Source organism: Mercenaria mercenaria, chromosome 6 (genome assembly GCF_021730395.1).
Source record: "Mercenaria mercenaria strain notata chromosome 6, MADL_Memer_1, whole genome shotgun sequence".
Taxonomy (NCBI): Eukaryota; Metazoa; Mollusca; class Bivalvia; order Venerida; family Veneridae; genus Mercenaria; species Mercenaria mercenaria.
In genome coordinates, this window is record NC_069366.1 from 44,800,444 (window position 1) to 44,820,699 (window position 20,256).

Genomic DNA, 20,256 nt, shown 5'->3' on the forward strand with positions numbered 1-20,256 from the left:
AAATTGCAGCTGTGGAACAGTACTTTGTTCTAAAACTTAAAAGCAGATTTCTAGGGTGACCAAACGATGTGACATTTTGGTATCGTATACATATACACGGAAAAATAGCTCGATTCAAGTAATATTTTTTGCTTATATTTTCATAATTTCTTCATTGATTTTATTAACTGAGATCAAAAGCGCCGAAGACGGTTAATCGGGTGCTTTTCTAGGCAAAAAGTGTCAGCCATACTTTCTCCATACTTTCTTCGAACACTTCTTCCAAATTCCAGCGTGCATGCTACCTACACATTTGGACCATGAAAAAGTGTTTGAGAAAAGTACTTAAAACGTCTCGCCGACGTTTTGCGTTGAGACAAGCACTCGTTTTCCCGTCTTCGGCGCTTTTTATTTCACTAAAATCAGTCAAGTTATAAGGAAATATTGAGTGAAAATGTTAACATCACCGTGTGTACGATACCGAAATGTCGCGTGGGTTGCCCATCCTGATTTCTATATCGGTTTAAATCATTTAATTAAGGAAGTTGTAGCTTTCGATAAATTGAGAACCTATAAAATCCTAAACCTAAGCAGTTGTGTAATGGTACAAAATCTAAAAAACTAAGTCTGTATGTAATCAAATATATGTTAAACTCTGCATGACATCTTCTGTCATTCTTACATCTACACACACTTAAGTCTGTAATATTAATCGAGTCATTAGGAAATTCAAAACAGTTGCTGACTTTTATTATTACATGTGAGGTGAAGAACATATTCATCGGAAAACACACACGCACGCACATACATACATACATACATACATACATGGGCATGAGAAACTGATATGCCAGAACCAAAATGGAAATGTTTTTAATCTGTTTGAGACATTTTAGTGTCATAATGAGCGTAACACTGGAAAATGGAATGTACAAATTTTAAGGAACGGTGTCCATTGAAGGTATCGGGAAAGGGGTATCTAACATTCAATACAAAATATTACTGACTCACAATCAAGTGGTATAAACCCGTCTTATCACGGGAATACATTTAATGACATGAAATAGTTCTATATTACCTGACGTGTTCTTGTGAAATAAACAAATCAAACGCCATTTTGCATATGATACCATAAAAAACCAGCACACTAAAATCCAAAACTGGTTATCTTTCTCCCACTTAATACATTCTTATGAGATAAATGTTATGTAAAATGTTGGTAATATATTTGTTTATTTTACCTTTACCAGTAAAGTCAAACTATCATTTGTGTGCACTGACATTGGTGACGTTATTAAAACTGCCGAGTAGTTTCAATATTTTAAGGCCACGTGGCACACATACTTACACCATGACTTGGAAATCGAACTCTGTATGCTGTTTTAATACAAAAATGTCAAGTTGTTAAAGAACTTTCTAAAATTTGTAACTTACGATTTAGGTGAATAAGTTTTAACACAATGTTAATACCTGGTGTAAGAAGAAAGACAACCAGCTGGATTTTTTTGCGTGTGTTTACATTGTGTTATATATGCACAATACATCTTTATAAAACATATTTTGAAATAATTTCTCACAATTATTATCATCTAAGGAACAAATGTTTGTCAAATTTCTTCAAATCGTTTTGTTAAAGGTACACTTCTCTAAAAGAACATCAGTTTTTAACACAGATAGCAACATCAGTAAAATATAATAAAAAAAACTCAATAAGAAATACTTCACTTCTTATGAGCAACATATATTATCTGCATCTAAATTTCTGCACTTTCTATCACATGTTTACTCTGTGATAAACATAGTTATTACGTTTTCTAGATTATAAAACCGATTTCAAGGATGTCTATTCAGGATAAATACTGTAGAAACTCTCTGGATTACTAAATGTTTAATTCGGACTTTTCAATTAAAAGTGCACTACAGAGTATAAAAATGCTCTAAGTGTGGCAAATAAGACACAATTCTGAATACATCTCTCTTTAAAAAGATTTTCAAGATAAAGAGAAAACACATGTTTATAATACGAAATAAACTTAAATCATCCAGTACAGTGAGCTAAACAAATTACGGACCATAACCTTGTAACCAACCTTTTCACAAGTATATTATTGAAATCGTCGTCTTTAACAGCTATTATGTAAAAGTACTATCACCGTAAGTTTAAAGTTCAAAAATTAAAGTATCATTAGGAACAATTAAAAAAGTATGTTATATATTATATATCTACCTTGGTTATTTTGTAACATTTTTTTTAACAGTGGAGCTCAAACAATCAAACAGCTACAAGGAGTTTGCAATTCAAGGCTCTGGACTCAAATGAGCAGCCCCATGAAAAGACAAACATAGTGCATTTGCGACCGGCATGGATTAAGACCAGCCCCGCATCTGCGCAGTTTGATCAGGATCCAAAACATATGGAAATTAGAGACACTGTTAGCGAACAGAATTGATCGTGAATGCGCAGGCTGGTCTGGATCCAAGCTGGTCGCAATGCACTATGTTGGTTTTCTCATGGCATGGCTCAAATGATATTCAGCAAGGTACTTATTCTCCTTAAGCAATTTCGACATCATTTTCTTTGTACTGAAAATCTTCATCGGCAATATTTGCGTCCAAGGAATATCGAACGAACTGCATAGGAAGAATTCGCATTCACACGGAAATTGCCGAGCGTCATTACGGGCCAACATAAGAAGAATTCGCATTCACACGGAAATTGCCGAGCAGCATTATGCATTCACTCGGAAATTGCCGAGCGTCATTACGCATTCACACGGAAACTGCCGAGCGTCATTACGGGCCAACTACCTTTAAGTTGCGTACGCATCATCTTATTGTATTCGCAGTCTAAACATATTTTCAAAGAGTGATATCATTTGCTATCAAATAGTATGTTCAGTTTTCCGAATTTAGATGTATCTGCCTGATCTGATGTATGTTTAGGCATGGAGTTGAATTATGCAGAATTTCTAATATTAATTTAAAGAGTTCTGTATTTTCTCGATGATATTTTATTCCTATTGAATACTGAACTAAAATAAAAAATTCTTACACTGGTAATAAATGCTTCCTATGAGAAAACTATATATTAGTATCTGACGAAGTTAAAAAACTTAAAGGTTTACACTCAATTCAAATATTGAAAACAGTTATCTTTTATTGCATAGAAAACATTACTTGAAACTCAGCTTGGAACAGCCTGCTAATAGTTTCAAAACTTCACCTCCATCGCGTAAAATCACAATGGATCTTTATACCTTTGTGTATTCATTCGGACGGACCTTCCGACCACTTTTTGTACCAAACGTGTTATCGAACGCCCGTAAGTCTTTCATTCTTGGCCTGGACATACTTTATTTTTCTATTTATATATCAAGTGCAGTAGTTGTAGTAATAATAGTAATTTGCACTAACTTTTAGATTCTTCAGATGACAACACCACTGAGGTCCTGGGCGAACTCAAAGGCGTTGTGAACTTACTCGACGACGCTTGTGCACTTTTTGTCATTATTGATTTCAATTCTCTTAACTGTTCGCTCATAGAACACATTAGATCTTCCATACCTGTAATACGAGATTTTAATGTATCCTGGTCGTCCCTTACAGTTTCAACCATATCATATATCTCGTTCACATTTTTATTTATCTCCACTGGTCCTGTTAGTGATTCACCTACTTGCATACGCAAGTATCTAGCCTGGTTCATAGCTCTGACAGCGTGTATTAGACGACGTTTGTGTATCACATATCTGTCGTCTGCTGAATCTATATTCCTTCTCCGGAGGCGACAAATGGTCAAAAACTGGGTCACTACTTTCGCGGCCGCATTTTTATACTTTTTGTCCATTTTGATTTGTTCGACAAAGGTGTGCACATATTTTTCTCCTCTCGTTTGCTCAAGCTTTCTTGTTAAAACAGCGACACAGAGTGCCATTAGTCCAACTCCCATCATACCTGTGAAGATTGCTAGCACGCGCCCACACGTGGTTCTCGGAACAACGTCGCCATAACCAAGAGTCAAAAACGTGACACATGTCATCCACAGTGCTTGCATAAAGAAAGTTTCTGCATTATCTTCTAAAGTGTAGTGTTCACACATGCGGACAGAATAACTATTCACTAAAAGAACTATGCACATTATCGACACTAAACAGGTACCAGGGTACATGCTCATTAAAGCCTTAAATACAAACTGGGCGTTGATATTTACATTACTCATAGCGCCTAAACTTTGTACAGTCGTATCACAAAATAACGCGCTATGTACTACTAGAAATCTCATCAGCAAGTAAACCCTCATGAACATTAAAATGGTGAAAATAGAATTTAAGGGGAGCATCTCAACAGTGAAAGCATGTAAGTTCGTCTACACTAGATACGTACATCGGCAGCGCAGCAGCAGTAGTAAATGGCATAGGATGGATGACACAAACAGTCAGCTCTGTTATGAGTTTCACCAAGTCTTTCCAGTCAGTAACAAGTTTCCAGTTGTTCAATCCCTGACTAACAAGCCTGAGTTTTATACCAATCACGTGGTACATAACTATAGTAACAAGAAGCCCTATAGTGGTTATAGTCGTTATCACCCGGAGATAAACCGAAATTGGTTTGAATGAATTGTATGCTTGTGCAAACTGACACTCTGTGTCTATAATAGTTATAATTATCCCCAATATGGCCAATACAAACGCCATATCCGATACTCTTGTCCGTCGTCCGATCAGCTCTTTGCGCATGCGCAGGCGATAACCAAGGTTCTTTGTGTCCAAGACGCTTTCTCGTTTTCCCCCAGGCATGATGAGGTTTTGTGTGCTCACGTTGTCAGTGCTAACGTATGAAGGGTACTGCCAATGTCCGTTTACTAGAGGTAGATCCGGGGATTCCATAGTCGGTGCTGAACACACGGGTAAATTCTGAAAATAGATAATTGACTTACATTTCATTTTACATTCTCAAAGACAACTCACATCTTGTACACCAAGCGTTTTCTATTATTGTAAGAGGAAAAGCGTACATAATTAATTTTAGTTTCTTTACTGCAAAATAACGGAAACGGCTGACTACATGTTTTATGTTTTTAAATTCAGTAGTGTAGTGTATCTATTACTGTAAATATTCTAGCTTTTGAACCCTTGCCTTGTGACCATACAGTGTATTATTTCATTATCAAAAAATTATCAGAAAAAAGTGTTTCAGAATGTATGATATCTTGACAAATGAGTGTTCACACAAGCCAAAACAAATACTCTTGGTAACTGGAATAACCCAAACAAGTCGGCGGATGAAAGCTATTACACGCTCCATGTATTTGTCTGTCTTCTAATTATCCAATATATTATTTGTTGATACTCAACAGCAAACACAACTCGGAGGCTGTCAAACAATACTATTGTTTGGTCTACCTTTTCCGTTAAAGGCTCTTCCTTGTTTTCTTCTTAAATATATGGACGTACTTTTTGTCATTTTAAAATACAATGTACTCTAAAGGTGGCAATTCATAGGACCATTTATAAAATGTTTCAATTTAACACCAAAACGACTTTGATGTGTATAGTTTGCATAGAAACAATAAAAACTCAACTTTGACTTGATCTGAGTACCGATTGTTATATAAACTAGTCAGTATCATGCATCCTTTCCATAAAAAATTGTAAACATTCGAAAACTGTTTAATAATTTCTGAACTTCTGGTTGTGCCCTATTTTTAAAAACTCACATTATTAAAAAGATATTTTTCAACAAATCAAAACGGTCGTATTACGGCTATCGGAGACATTTAGAATGATGCACCTTGCAAAATAAAGTCACAATTCAAGGGAAACCATGTTGTAGATTAGATAGATGAAACTATAGATGTCTTCTGATAATTAGTAAATACTTGTAAGTCAAGAAAGAAGAAAAATAACAGGACTGTCTAAAGAGTCTTTATACATTTTCTTCCAGCGGAATTAGAAACATTACGAAATGCAATGATATTTTTTGCTTAAAAACTGGTTTTGAAAAAAATAAGTCATGTCTTGGCTATGAACTGGTGTTTAAATCAGTAAGGATAATGAGATGAAATGATTATTAAACTTTCGCAGTCTTTCTGACTTTCATATTCTACACACTTATTTCCTATTTAACTTCAACCGAAAAAAACACGATCTCATGATGTCTTATATGTTGTATAAGAGAAGTCTAAAATTTGACAGACGCTTCTGCGATGAATGCTTACATTATTATCTTAAGTGTCAACAGGTAATGGGACACTGAGAGTGCTGAAAATGCAATTAGCATTTATTTGTTAGACTGGCTTGGGCTTATTTTGTTGCTATGTCTTCTACACAAAGGCATCAAGCATATGCTTATATAGTTCCTTTGGATATATTGCATTATTGTCAACACAAACGTTTTGTGTCTTACATATCGTGTCTTTTGTTACTATAGCGTGTTAGGAATTCACATGCCGGGGCAACTGTTATTTATGTTGTCCTGTGATCTTTGCACATGTTGAGGTTTAAGAGTGAAGTGATGAGAGTACATCATAAACCGGTTTAAAACTCCTCGTGGGGTTTGTGACGCTGACCATTCCAAGGCTGTGTCCCACAGTGTTCCCGTCTTATTCTTTATTTTGCATATGTATTTTTGTAAATGTTATACATCTATACACACATACTGCTGTATGGCTTTGTTTCGGGAAGGCTGTGTTCTTTAAACGTGGCTTATCTTACTGGATCTTTATCCATGTTTTTGCGAAAATATTTTAACAGATTTTTATTCTAGTACTGGAAGTGTTTAGAAATGTGGTCAATACCTTTCAGAGACTATTATTTACATTTGTGATTATGAGCAAGGATATATATTATTTACAGCGATGTCAAAATTATTTAATATGCAATAAAGTTGTGAAAGATAAAAGGTAAGGGTATATTTCCCGGAAGCACAGAACACCCCAAACACCCCAAACATAGCTACGGAGTCATGCATCGCAAAGGAGGCCCGCAAAAAAAAGAATTGTTACAGAAAAATATAGCAGACGAGTTGCTTAAAAAATCCAAGTCTTAAAGTACTTCGGTCACAGGGTCTGGCTTGCCCCACGGCAGTACAGAATCTTGACCCGCTTTCTATATGTATTCATTGGCCCTTATTTAATAAATCTAATCATGTGATGTATAATTCGAAAATCTATTGGTTAACTTAGTTTTAAGGAAGGATTGTGAACGGAAATTAAGTTTTTGGATCACCAGCCCAAAAATAATGTTCTATAAGTTACATGTTTTAATACAATAGATTTTACCGAAGGAGAATTTATTTACTGTTATAATTAATTGCTATATTTGTGAATTATGAGTTCTTTCATATCTGGAAACCTGATGAAATGAAAATGTGTTCTTATCAATATATAAAAAATAACACAAAACTTAATTTGTGCAAGAAATCCTCCGCACAATATTTGTTTTGTTTTGTGTAAATTTCTCTTTAATTGTAAAGTATATGAAAGAGGAAGATTTCAGAATTGATTTTACAATAATATGTTCTTCTAGTTGTTGTTGTTTTTGTACTATTTACTTAAAGTAACATTTAGTTATATCTTCTATTCGTCATAATTATTTTACTCAAGTCATTTGAGTTCTATCCTACTACAAATAAAATGATGTTATATTTAACACCATATCATTTTACACTTGCAAAAAATGTGCTATACAATCTTCATAACCTATATTGCTGATAAAAATCAATTACTAAGGAAAAGAAAATGAGCAAAATATATTTGTACTGTATTTGCAATGTACAAAACAGTAACGAAAATATCTCTGCATTCAAGTTTTCACGTTAACTTCACATTTGTATTTTTACATTACTGTTGATCTCAAATATATCGGAAGTAATTGTTTTGTGTAAAAAAGCAGCTCTAAACCCGCTTGGATACGTAATTTTCAAATAAGAAATATACCTTATATCAAAATATCTTTATCATCCTTCATGCTGATCCTTGATTGAAAGGATTTAGCAAGGATATGCCACTTATCTCTATACTGACAGGTAAGAATGAGAATGGTCAAAACTATGTGCAACTGATAATCTTATGATTATTGTAGTAAGCTATAGCTATATCAGGGGTACTAAACTGTGCCTGCGGTACCATCTGTGCCGACGAGGAATGAAGGTACTTCGCTTGCGGTACCGCAGGTACTTCGCCAATGTTTACAAAATAAGCGAGAGCATACATTTTTGTCATTTTGTTACTGCATGGAGCTTTTTTTTTTCAAAGACCGGAGAATGTAGCGGGACGTAGTTATATCTTATGTACATATCCGTGCTAAATTTAGTGGCAAATGATCACTTTCCTAGAAATGCAAGGACAAATAAGTTGGGAATGAAACGAGAATTTTTTTCACATCAGCGACTGTTTAGACTCATTTCTTTTCGCTGACCCTAACCGTATTGTCAGTGCCGACAAATTATATCTATAGATGACATGTGATCTGCCAAAACATAAAATGTGTCCTGAAAATTCAGAATTTGAAAGTTATGCCAATTTTGGAAAAGTGCCGATGCCACAGCCCCTTCGAGGTTCCGCAGGTACTCCTTAAAGTATCGGGGCATAAATTTGGCCCAAAACTAACGAAATCTCCAGTAACTCGCTATTGTACGATCACGCCAAAATGATGTTATTTTCGTCAGATGTAGCGCTTCTATTTCAAGAAAACGAAATAAGAATATTTTTAGTTTTTGTCCATCACCCGCTTTTTGAGATTTTGCAACAGCACAAAAAATCAAAATATTTTTGTAACAACTTCGTTGTCGTTTTTTTAACAGATTATGTTCTAAAATCATTATCAAAGGATATAGTTACCTCCCCTACATGTTATACAGTGAAAGTTAGAGCTACACTGGCACTTGAAGTACGAAAAATGAAATTATTTGTGTGAAATCTGCCTTATGAAAAATTACTGAGCAGAAGAATCTCCTGTTTTGATGAGCCAAAATTTGCATTTTCTACACTAAAAGGGCGAGTTATTGGAGATTTGGTTAGTTTTGGGCCAAATTTATGCCCCAATACTTTTAAGAAGTACCTGCGGAATCTCGAAAGGGGCTGCGGCATCGTCGAAGTGCCAGCGGCACTTTACCAAAATTGGCATAACTTTCAAATTCTGAATTTTCTGGACACATTTTATGTTTTTGCAGATCACATGTCATCTACAGATATAATTTGTCGGCACTGACGATACGGTTTGGGTCAGCGAAAAGAAATGAGTCTAAACAGTCGCTGATGTGAAAATAAATCACGTTTCATTCCCAAATTATTTGTCCTTGCATTTCTAGGAAAGTGATCATTTGCCGCTAAATTTAGCATGGATATGTACATAAGATACATCTACGTCCCGCTACATTACCCGATTTTTGAAAAAATGCTCAACGCAGTAAGAAAATGAAGAAAATTGAAAACCTCGCTTGTTTTGTAAACATTGGCGAAGTACCTGCGGTACCGGAAGCGAAGTACCTTCATTCCTCGTTGGCACAAGCCGTACCGCAGGCACAGTGCATTAAAATCAACGTAATGGTTGTCTGCCACCTTGAAACCAATTATTTCTTAATTTATTGGGAGATACTAGTTTACTTATATCTTATTTTATCTGACTTATGCCATAGTGCAAAAATAAATTCCTTTCATTTGCTTAGTTGTGTTGATGCATTGCAGCAGCAAGAAAGAAGTTAAGTCAAACCAATGGCGTATATAAACAAATGAAATTCCGAAATAAGTTTAAAGGATGTTAAGTTTCACAAACCAGATGTCGTCATCATTAAAACGGACAAAAGGACAGAATATAAGTATGTGAGATTGCAGCTTTGATTGACATATCTATTTAAATCTTTTGTCACATTGACACAATTCAGGTCATTTGGAGTCTCTTAAGTTTTAACAACGAAGGAAGGCCCTAGCTTCCATGTATATAATTTCACGTACTGTTCGAAATAAAAGTTCACACCGTCCAAACTTTACTATTGTTTTAATTCTCTTTTCCTCGTCATACTAGTAAGTGTGCAAACACTTGTAGTTATATACTGGATTAACACTATATCCAACTATTTTTACTTAACGGAACTGTGGAAAAATCGATTGTCTTGTTGTTTAGATCAATTTAGTACAATTTCGAAATAAATCGGGGCCATAAATCATACACAGTGTCAGTATATAATTTGCAATTGTAGATTATGAAGCTGTTTACTAACTGACTGATTGCTTCCTTTGATTATGTTTCAGCCAAATTAAGACTACATCAATATATGAAATTCAGGAAAAATACATGAACAAAAAAAAAACAAACAAGTAAAGCAAGGACTTTTCATACAAAGACATTCAATATTAATTGATACTCTGTCAATAACTGAAGCAAATATGTTGCAGTGGATTGGCAAAATGAAGGTCCTAAAACGTCCAGTTTCTCCGATTTTCGTGATTTGCGCAATATATTAACAAAAATGAACCTAAATTTTGTCCAGAATTAGACCTTTACTACTTGACCTCAATATGGGAAACAAGGGTGGTAACTTCCAAAGTTAAATTGGTAATTGAAAGCATAAACTTACACCATTTTGAATTAAATTATCATTTAGAGGAAAGATTTAAACTAATTTTTTGCCACCAAAGCAAAGTCGACATCTTAAACTGGAAAGTTTAAAAGACATACAAGTAAGTCGAATTTATACTTCTTTATATAATGCGTGAAAATATCGAACGGAATATTTCACGATAATGTTTATTATATAAGCTGTATGCGACATTACGGATAATATTATCATGAGCCTGTTATTGAAAGTTGTTTTTCGGCGATGTGCGTAATTTTTTTTGAATAGGGTTTGACATTTCAAACCTTCGAACCCTACTCAAAATAAAACACTACAAAAAATTACACTTGTAATAAGAAAATTTAAAGTGTTGTTCGAAGTGTATTTCCTTTCATATCGATTTAAGGAATACAATGTTTAATGCATATCCACCATGATGTATAAACTACTAAAGCTAGATCGAATTCTTAAAATTCGTAAATCTATACAGAGAAATCATAAACTTTACAAAGGATGTGGATATTTACATAAATAATATTGAGATTTAAAATAAACATAAATACTCGCTGTTTATCATGACAACATTGACATCCAACATTCATCTTAAACAGAAATTGTATATAATACAATCAATCAATCAACCATTCTGCTTTATAGACACCAATTGTATGACGTCTAACAGTTAGAGGAGTCTAAAATCACGTAACACGCAGTTCAAATAAGGGTTATGTATTTTTCCACATATCACGTCAGTTTTAATTGAAGACTTCTGACAAGCGAAAGGCCAAAACAAGTGGAGAACATAATTAAAGAAGTGATTCTTTAAATGTCCTAACAGGATAGCAGACACAATGCCTGAACACTTTACAGCCAAATTAATCATAATGAAACGAACATTCGCTAGTTTACACTAAATGAAGCGTTAGTTTCCAAGATTCTCAATGCACATCTTTTATTACAATTAAAGTATGAATAGAATTCTGAAATTTAAACTGAAAAGATTTAGAGCTAAAGTACAGGAGAACATTGCAACTGTACTTTTGCTTTAAACATGGTCATGATGTAGAAGTCATTTATGATGCTCTAAGGCATTACCCTTCTTTGTATAATTTTTACACAAAATAATTTCCGAAAGTCTCGCTTTTTAAAAAATATTAAAAAAAAAATTCTGATACTTCTACTTCATTTTTTTTAGGCATGTTACCGAAACAAATAATTTTTTTTGGCTTATCTTTTTTCATAGCTAGGCTTATAATTTGACGCTGCCATCGGTTGAAACAAACCTCTTCCAGAGTCATATAAGATCCTTATATCGGTAGGAAACACTTTTATCTGTCTGGGACACAGTATATTGAGGTCAAAATTTAATGTCACATTATGACGTCATCGTATGATTTCGTGTAAAGAAATTCTATTATCAATGTTATTTTTGTCTCTTATGTACCATAAATATAAACCAGTAAGCCTTATAATTTGGAAAAGAACGCGTTGAGAATAACATAATTATTCACACTGAAATAGGATAAAAATGTATTGTCAGTGATTCGGCATTAGGACTATACATATGTTGGTTATATGGTTATGTTTGTTATATCAAAACGACAGTTTCCCGACGTCTAGCTCAAACACATGATTTTACTATTGTACATATTAATAACCGTCTAGCACTGATGCAACATTGATGTCTATCATTTCGGTAAAGACTTTTAATTGAAAAATATTCATCGTTGAGCTTTCATGTCTTTGGTGAGTCGCTTGCAAATTTTTTTTCTTGACTTACGCAGTTATTATAAAACCCAGACAAGTGACATAAGAATCTATGTTAAGAATCTGTAACATGAAAAAATGTGTTTGAATAAGTAAAGGATGTTACAACACCAAGTATGTTTTATAGTTTTATTATACTTTTATATGACAAATCAGTCATTTACTGATAAATATTATTTTTTTCTGCTGTATATCACATCATATTTATATTACACTGGTGATAACTCCATTAAAGTGTAGCATGGTAGTATATAATGTTAACAGTCCTGTTGCAATTTCCTACAACACTTGTCATTTATAATAACCAAACAATTATATATAGTGCTGAGAACGCATATTATTTGACTCGAACGTGTAATTATCGGCATTAATTAAACACGACTACGTATTGAACCTTTGACATAGTGTTTATCATAATCAATATTCATGTCAAGTTATCTCATTCTGTACAGGTGTACACATAACATGTATTTAAATTGTAACTTTGCATACTATGCCACCCATACTATGCTTCTCGTTTTATTTTAATATTTAACAGTAACTTTTATGGACATAGATTTCTCGGTTTTATAAACATCATTATTTCTGTAATAATTGAGTCTAGATTTTCACTGCTAGAAAAATAATGTTGTGTGATAATTATGTGATATGTTATTGATACTGATTATATGTAATGTGATGGAATTCTCTGTGATATTGGATAGAATAGATAATTTTATGATAATTAGGTCATTCTTAATCTTATTTTCATAACTCAGTATTTTATTCATTTAAATGCAATGGACTTTTAATACTTGATGATCTCTTATAATATTTTAGTCTGTTTGTATTGATGCATGTTATATAATGTATGTCTTGCATAATACTTTACAATGTCAGTTATTTATTGTGTGCTATGTTAAGTCGGTTTCAAAAGCTCATTAGAGCTTATGTTATTTTTTACATTTGCACCGACTTTGTTAACAAATTTACTTGACTTGACTTGATTCTTTACAGAGACATATGTGATAGTTTACAATATCTTCTCTTGCCCTAATGCCATGAGAAGTTCCGATGCGCAAATCAAGTCGATGTTACTCACCTACTAGAAAAGTATTTGCAACGAATTTTAAGCATTTAATAGAAAAACCAAAGGTTCTTTGACCAAAGTTTCAAAATCAGTAAAAGCTTTCTGGAAAATTAAAATAAAATCGAAAATGTTACAACCTTAACAGCCAAATTAATCAACAAACCGACCTTAGTGACACTTTGTTACATATGTCCAAACCAAATTTTTTTTTTTCGAAGTACTTCTTTTAGAAACTCGGTCTACGTCTGTAGAAATAAAGGAATCCAAACGACCCAACACATGTTTTGAAATGTTAAAGTTTTACCGGAATATATTAAATTGGTAAAATAACAACGTCTCTAACAAGAGAAACAGAAAATATACAATTGTAGTTAAACTGCTTCTTTAATCAACTGATATGTAACACATGTAAAAATGGCTATTCGTGTCAAACTAAAAGGGAAATTCGGCATTTCATTTTGCCATTATTTTAACAGGATCAATTGTGAAATCATTACCTTGTGTAATCCCCCATTAAATATTAAACTATTCTCCAGGTATAAAATTGTAAACCATAAACGTATAAACTGAAACGCTGCAAAGCTAAAACAATGTATGCTAGTCTTTGAAACTAACAAATATTGAATATCAGATTGTATTTCAATGACAATGCAGTTAAGATTCATTAAGCTATTTAACCAGGTTTCATGTTTTAAAGGAAATTACGTTCGAAGAAACAAGGTTCAATTTACCAAACACTTCTTTAAATGATAAAGCTCCATGACAAAGCTTTTCTATCATCATAATCATTTCTTTGCCCAGCAATCAGATTCCTAAGGTGTATAACTTTAATGAAAGTGCTCAAATCGGAGATAATTAATATTACATCGGTTTCTTACTACTTATAAGTTGCTGTAATTTTACAGTGAATCATCACAATCTTCACAACTACTATGATTTTTTTTTAAATCTAAGGCATATCAATTCTATTTTGTATTCCAAAATTATCGAGTATTAGTGGTGTTACACATATGTATGTTTTAAATATGATTTCAGCTTAATAACATGACACTAAATTTTAATTCTTAATTGCCACTATTATCATAGCTGTTGGCCTGATGAAGAACCTAATATCGCAGAGAAAAGGAATTTTATTCTTATCCTTTGTCACATATAAAACTATTTAGCGAATCTCAACTTAATTAGCATTTAATTGCTTTTACCACATTCGATTCAAAAGTCATTCTAGTATTTATTATTTTATCTGTCTAAGAATAACCAAAAATTTAAAATAAATGTATAACACATAATACAATCTAACATTCTGTTTCATTCATTTCAATTACCTTACTTACCTTACTAGGCAAGAATGGATATCTTACTTACCGGTTAGATGCAAAAATACATAAGTTAAGGTTTAATCTTGAGACAGATACGGTCATCCTTTCATTTGAGGCTGTTCACACATTGTCTGCAAATAGACAAAATATTTTCATTAGAGGCTTTCATTCATGATTGTATAATATTTTCAGTATAAAATAAACAGTGCTTTGTCACAAATAATCCGTGAATAGCAAGAAATCGCTAGCACGCATCGTCTGCTTATAGAAAGTATATACTGAGGTATTTTATGCCTTGCTTGCAAATAGAAGGCTTTTCACAGTCTCAGCATAGAATCAGCAATTGTGGAATACAAAGCTGCTACACGCTAATAGAAAGTATATACAGAGGCATTTTATTCCTTGCCTGCAAACAGAAGTTGTTTTTTTTCTGCAGCTTTTTCACAGTGTCAACATATTGTAGAATACACATCTGTTGCACATCGTCTGCAGTAAGACAGTCTTTTCAGTTCTTTGAGGATATTCGCTTGTTGTTTTATCAGCAAAATGAAGATTAGATGAATATGCGATATATAAGAAAAATACATGATCAGTTCTATAAGCATTCTCTAAACGAAAAAAGCAAATGTATTGCAAAGGCATTTCTAAGTAAAAATGACAAATATTGCAGATACTCTTTAAATTGAAAAGGCTAATAAAAATACTGCGACTGAATGACAAATTTCTCAAATATATAACACAACTGCATGATTTCTAGTCAGTTTATAAAAGTAGCAAAAATATATGTTAAATTTATCTGCATTTTTTCTGATTAAAATCATCTCAAATTAACGCTACGCATTGGATCTGAAGACAGGCTATAGAGGGTTACATTCAGACCACCTTTCCGCTAGCCAATCAGAGCTTTGCTTTCAACATTTTGAAACTGAAAGTAGAAGTTTAAAAAGCTATATTTCCAGTTTTATCACGGGATAATGATTCTTATGGCTGCGCCCAACGTGCTTTTTCTTTGTGGGGGAATAAAACAATAACGCTTATGGAAACACATGCGAGTTAGTTGTTGTTCTAACATTTTTGCATTCAAAACTGAAAAGCGTTTGCAACGGGATACCGGAGGTAATCTGCCTTAATTATAAAGCTTCATATCACACCATCGTAAGTACGTGTTCCTCTTTGCTGTATTGGTCAAGAACACGGAAATGTTTTCCCGACTCGTGCGTATTTTTTCTTGATTTCGCACTTTTTGCCTTTTTTACATTTACCATTTTCCTTTTAACGGCACGTTAACTGTATATAAATAAGTCCATAGGTTATAAAGATCTTAAGGCCTTGCTATGGTTAATGATTAGCCGTGTTATTGATCATAATATGAAATCATGCTGAGAAAAATAATTTGTAAACTTTTAAGATCTTTATAACCTATGGCCTTATTTATATACTGTTAAAACGTGCCGTTGAAAGGGAAATGGTAAATGTAAAAAATCAAAAAGTGCGAAATCAAGACCGTCTGCTATCAGCCATTAAATAAGCGTTTCACAGTTTTATTACTGTGTAACATGGCATTAAAATACATTTTCATATTTTTATATTTTAGCCCGGCAAACTTTAGTGATGAACTTTAGACCGGTCAGTAGTACAAATGATAAGAAACATTTAAAAATTAAGGTTCTAGAATATTTTTGTACATGTTTGCCTTATCGTATATTGTTCTGGAAACACTATTTTTCAGTTTTTGAAACAACAAATTACTTTGCTATGTTCTACCTTTCATATCTTTCAACATGTTGCAGTATATATTGGATACACTACACGCAGTATGCCTACGATTTCAATTAATAACTTACATAACATTATCCGGATGGTCTTTCTAATATAATAGGAATATTGGATATCATAATGCTGTCTAATGATATATAAAATGTATATATTTCTTTTTCTATAAGACTGTTCACTGCCAAATATGTTTAAAAGTGGACAGTCACATTAGAGCAACATTTTATTTTTATTTTTCACATTTCGTATATTCTGACAATCATTTAATGAACAAACAAAAGCACTCATCACACAGTTAGATATCTTTCATTGATCTTTAGTAATTTTGCAATTACCCCATCCTCCCCCTTCTCATTCTTTAATATGGAAGTTTTTATTAGACTGAGTATATTTTCTAGTTTTACATTTCCATTTTGCAGATATCGAGATAATTCTACAATCTGCAAGTTATAATCTGCACCAAAAGGAGTTTAAAACTGCGTGTGGCTTCTGAATTCATGCATTTTTACCTTAACCTATCTTGGCTGCGCGTCTAAAAGGGAAGAGGGGTAATTATAATTTCACAAACTTGCTTTCTGTAGAATTTCAGCTAAATACATAATTGTTAATGCAAATCTTTAACAAGTATAATACAATAAGTCCTGTATTAATATCCTTCCCTAGGCAAATTATGTTTATCAAATTTATAGCTATGCTTAAATAACTCTTTTATTTGGCAGCCAGGGCAGGATAGTGCCAATTAAAACTTAACTTCCATTAACCGCTTCATGAACAAAAGAAATTGTGAAAGCAGATGTAAAAGTTTCAAATAAATCCTTTGCGTGACAATATTCTGTTTAACAACCTGTAATGTCTTTTCGAACATTGACATCATGGAGTAAGTTCAATATTTATTCGTAATCGAGTTCCGATTGAAAATTTTCTTGAGTCGATTTCTAGGATTCCAAAGGACCTTCGTATGGAATTATTTGCTAGGGCGAGTGAGGGGTGTTGCATTTTCATTAACTCTCATAAAACAGATACAGTACAACCAAATCTTCTATTATTTCTCTTGGTTATATTCTATGCTGCAAAAGACTCTTATCATAAATGTTATTATTTATTACATGGGTCAGTACTTATGGACTAAGCTGAAAGGTTCGCTGAAGTTGTTCCTTTAATTAGAATTAAATAGTCCAAGTGTTTGCCATGTTCTAGTATTATAAAGACCCTAGTGTTTTGTTGTGTCTGTGTGTGTGTTGTTTTTTTCTTCTTTTTTTGCTTTTTTGTTGTTGTTGTTGTTATTTTTTTCAAAAGTATAATTTCCTTTGCACATTTCGGTGAATCAGTTGCGTTTCGTTGAAAGAAGGAAAATATACGCATTTACAAATATTTAGGTTTGAAAGAACCAAAATGGACGGACAATTTATTAATATATAAATATTCTGCAAATGTCCTGGTAACTTTATTTTGAAAAGAATGATATTACAATGGTAAATATGATTGCTATTCATATCTCAATAAATTCCCTTCGGAGAATGAATGTCATGAAAACAATTCCATAATCCAAAATATGTACGCTGTATTTTCTGCCTCATGGCCTTGCCAAGGATATAATACACTAGAAATAGCTACATTACAATACCACAATCGATGTCCGCAACATTAGAATAGAAAATTATGAATAAATGTCCAAATACCAGAAACCGTTATTTTGCAGAAAACAAAGAGCTTTTGCACATGCTGCACATAGTCCTTACCTTATATTTTCTGTGTAAAGTTCAGATAGTGAAGAAACAGCGTGATTTACTTTTCACAAATGATCGACGAACAAGACAATTTTCCCCTTACATTAGCAGCTCAAGAATCATGAATTCATGTATCTGCTGGGAAGGAATACAAAACTTCGAAGTTTGGCGGAAACAGGTTTTGATGCCAAGTATTAGCCTGGCTCCCTGCCTGCATGGTTATCTTTTATATTAATACTGGAAACATTTTATAAGAAACTTTGAAACCTTTAAAATAGCACAGTTTTATCTGATGGCTGAACCTATGTTCGGAGTCAGGGGCAATAAAAAGGTCAATGTAGAAACAACCTTCTGGAGTTACTTCCCTCTTAATGAAGAAAACTGATATACGTAAATAAGAACAAACATAGGGACGGGAGCCAGTCTAGCCAAGTATATACAGCACTGAATCTATTTCACAGAACAGGCTAAGGATTCACTTAATACCTGGAAGCGGTCGGAAATACTGTGGGAGGTATTTAAGTTACTGCCCAGAAATGTTTACCTATCCTGTTTGCGTATATTGTTTAACTGATATATATTATATGGGTGTTGAGTTTATATGTTGTCATCGGATGTCCAAGGGTGTTTCATCATATATAGCATCATTTGTTGACCAGACAAATGAGGCAAATGTCTGATATAAGTTACCAGCCTCCAGCCATTCTATTCAGAACGAAGACATTATTAATTAACTATAAATTGCCCTAACAATTAATATCATCTAACTTAAATGTCCTTTAACCACTATATTTCTTCTAAACAGCTCGTTCTTTGAGTAATTAACAAGGTTATTAATTTACATGCCTGTAGAGAATACATTCGAATGCAAGTTCTATATATGTTTGATATTCGTCAGCATATGTCTACAAAGCCACCACTATATCAAAGCCACCACATTCATACGTTAGTAGGAATAGATAACATACATTTGACAGTACTATGAAATGCATGAGTAGCTTAGAAAATGAGAAGAAGAAAACGGAAGACAATAATGGTGTGATTTGGCTATGATAATTAATAACGTAGAATTTACGCTACAAAGACCTGTATAACTTCATTTATTATATTTTTGATTTTATGGTTAAGTGTTATAGATATAGTGGAATACAGATGTAACTCTGGTGTTCAACGTTGACGCCACTGAATAAATATCAGCACAGATGTAAAATAGAAAAAGCTGTAAGAACACTGGACTAGTAATTCAAGTCGTCTGAGAAGTTTCATAAATGGTTTTGTAAGTGTTTGAAAATCATTCATTAAATATATTCATTCATTGTGTCTTCCACGAATGCCAGTGCTTAATGTTATTCATAATGCCGTATGCATTTGAACAGCTTACGAAACTGAACATTGCTATAACATTGCTATAGGTGATTACAGCAGAACTGGTGGCAGTATTTATGTACACGTGAACTGGTGGCAGTATTCATGAACACGTACCTGCACTGGTATATTTCTAAAATATAGTAAGTGTCTGAATGTATAGACAATAGTAATTGGCTATTTACATTTACATAATATAGAAAAGGTTTTAGACGTCAATGTGATGAATGTGCTTCCGTGGTGCAGTCGAAAGAAGTCCATAGTAAATAGATTCTAATTTCCCATTTGTAGCGCAATTCGTGTAGAATGAGTGCTTTAATCCCACTTTTTCACTGCTAGAATACATTCTGCATGAAATGAGACGGTGTTCATGTTTATATACACCCGACAAATGAAAGTTTTGCAGATCGGAACCGAAAGTAGGGATTTATTGTGAAGACAAGAGCAAATATGCACCATTTTATAGTAGAAGACCACAAATGACTGCCTTTTCACTAGGAACTATTCAACCCCCTATTTTCTTTTCATTTTTTTCCCGTTAATTTATGATAGAACTTTCATGAAAAATAGGTGTAGGAAAAAGTGATATTATATAAAGATACCCAAAGACTACCTGAAGTTGTCGTTTTTTATATGGAACAAAGAAGGATTTGAATTACTGACCTTCAACCTTGTACATAGTTAATACTTTTCTATAACGTTT

At 33.2% G+C, this 20,256-nt stretch overlaps 1 pseudogene; it reads right to left on the minus strand.

The window, feature by feature from the left end:
* Positions 1-3,171: 3,171 nt before the first annotated feature.
* LOC123549058 (small conductance calcium-activated potassium channel protein-like) overlaps positions 3,172-20,256 on the minus strand; it is a 76,713-nt pseudogene continuing 59,628 nt past the window's right edge.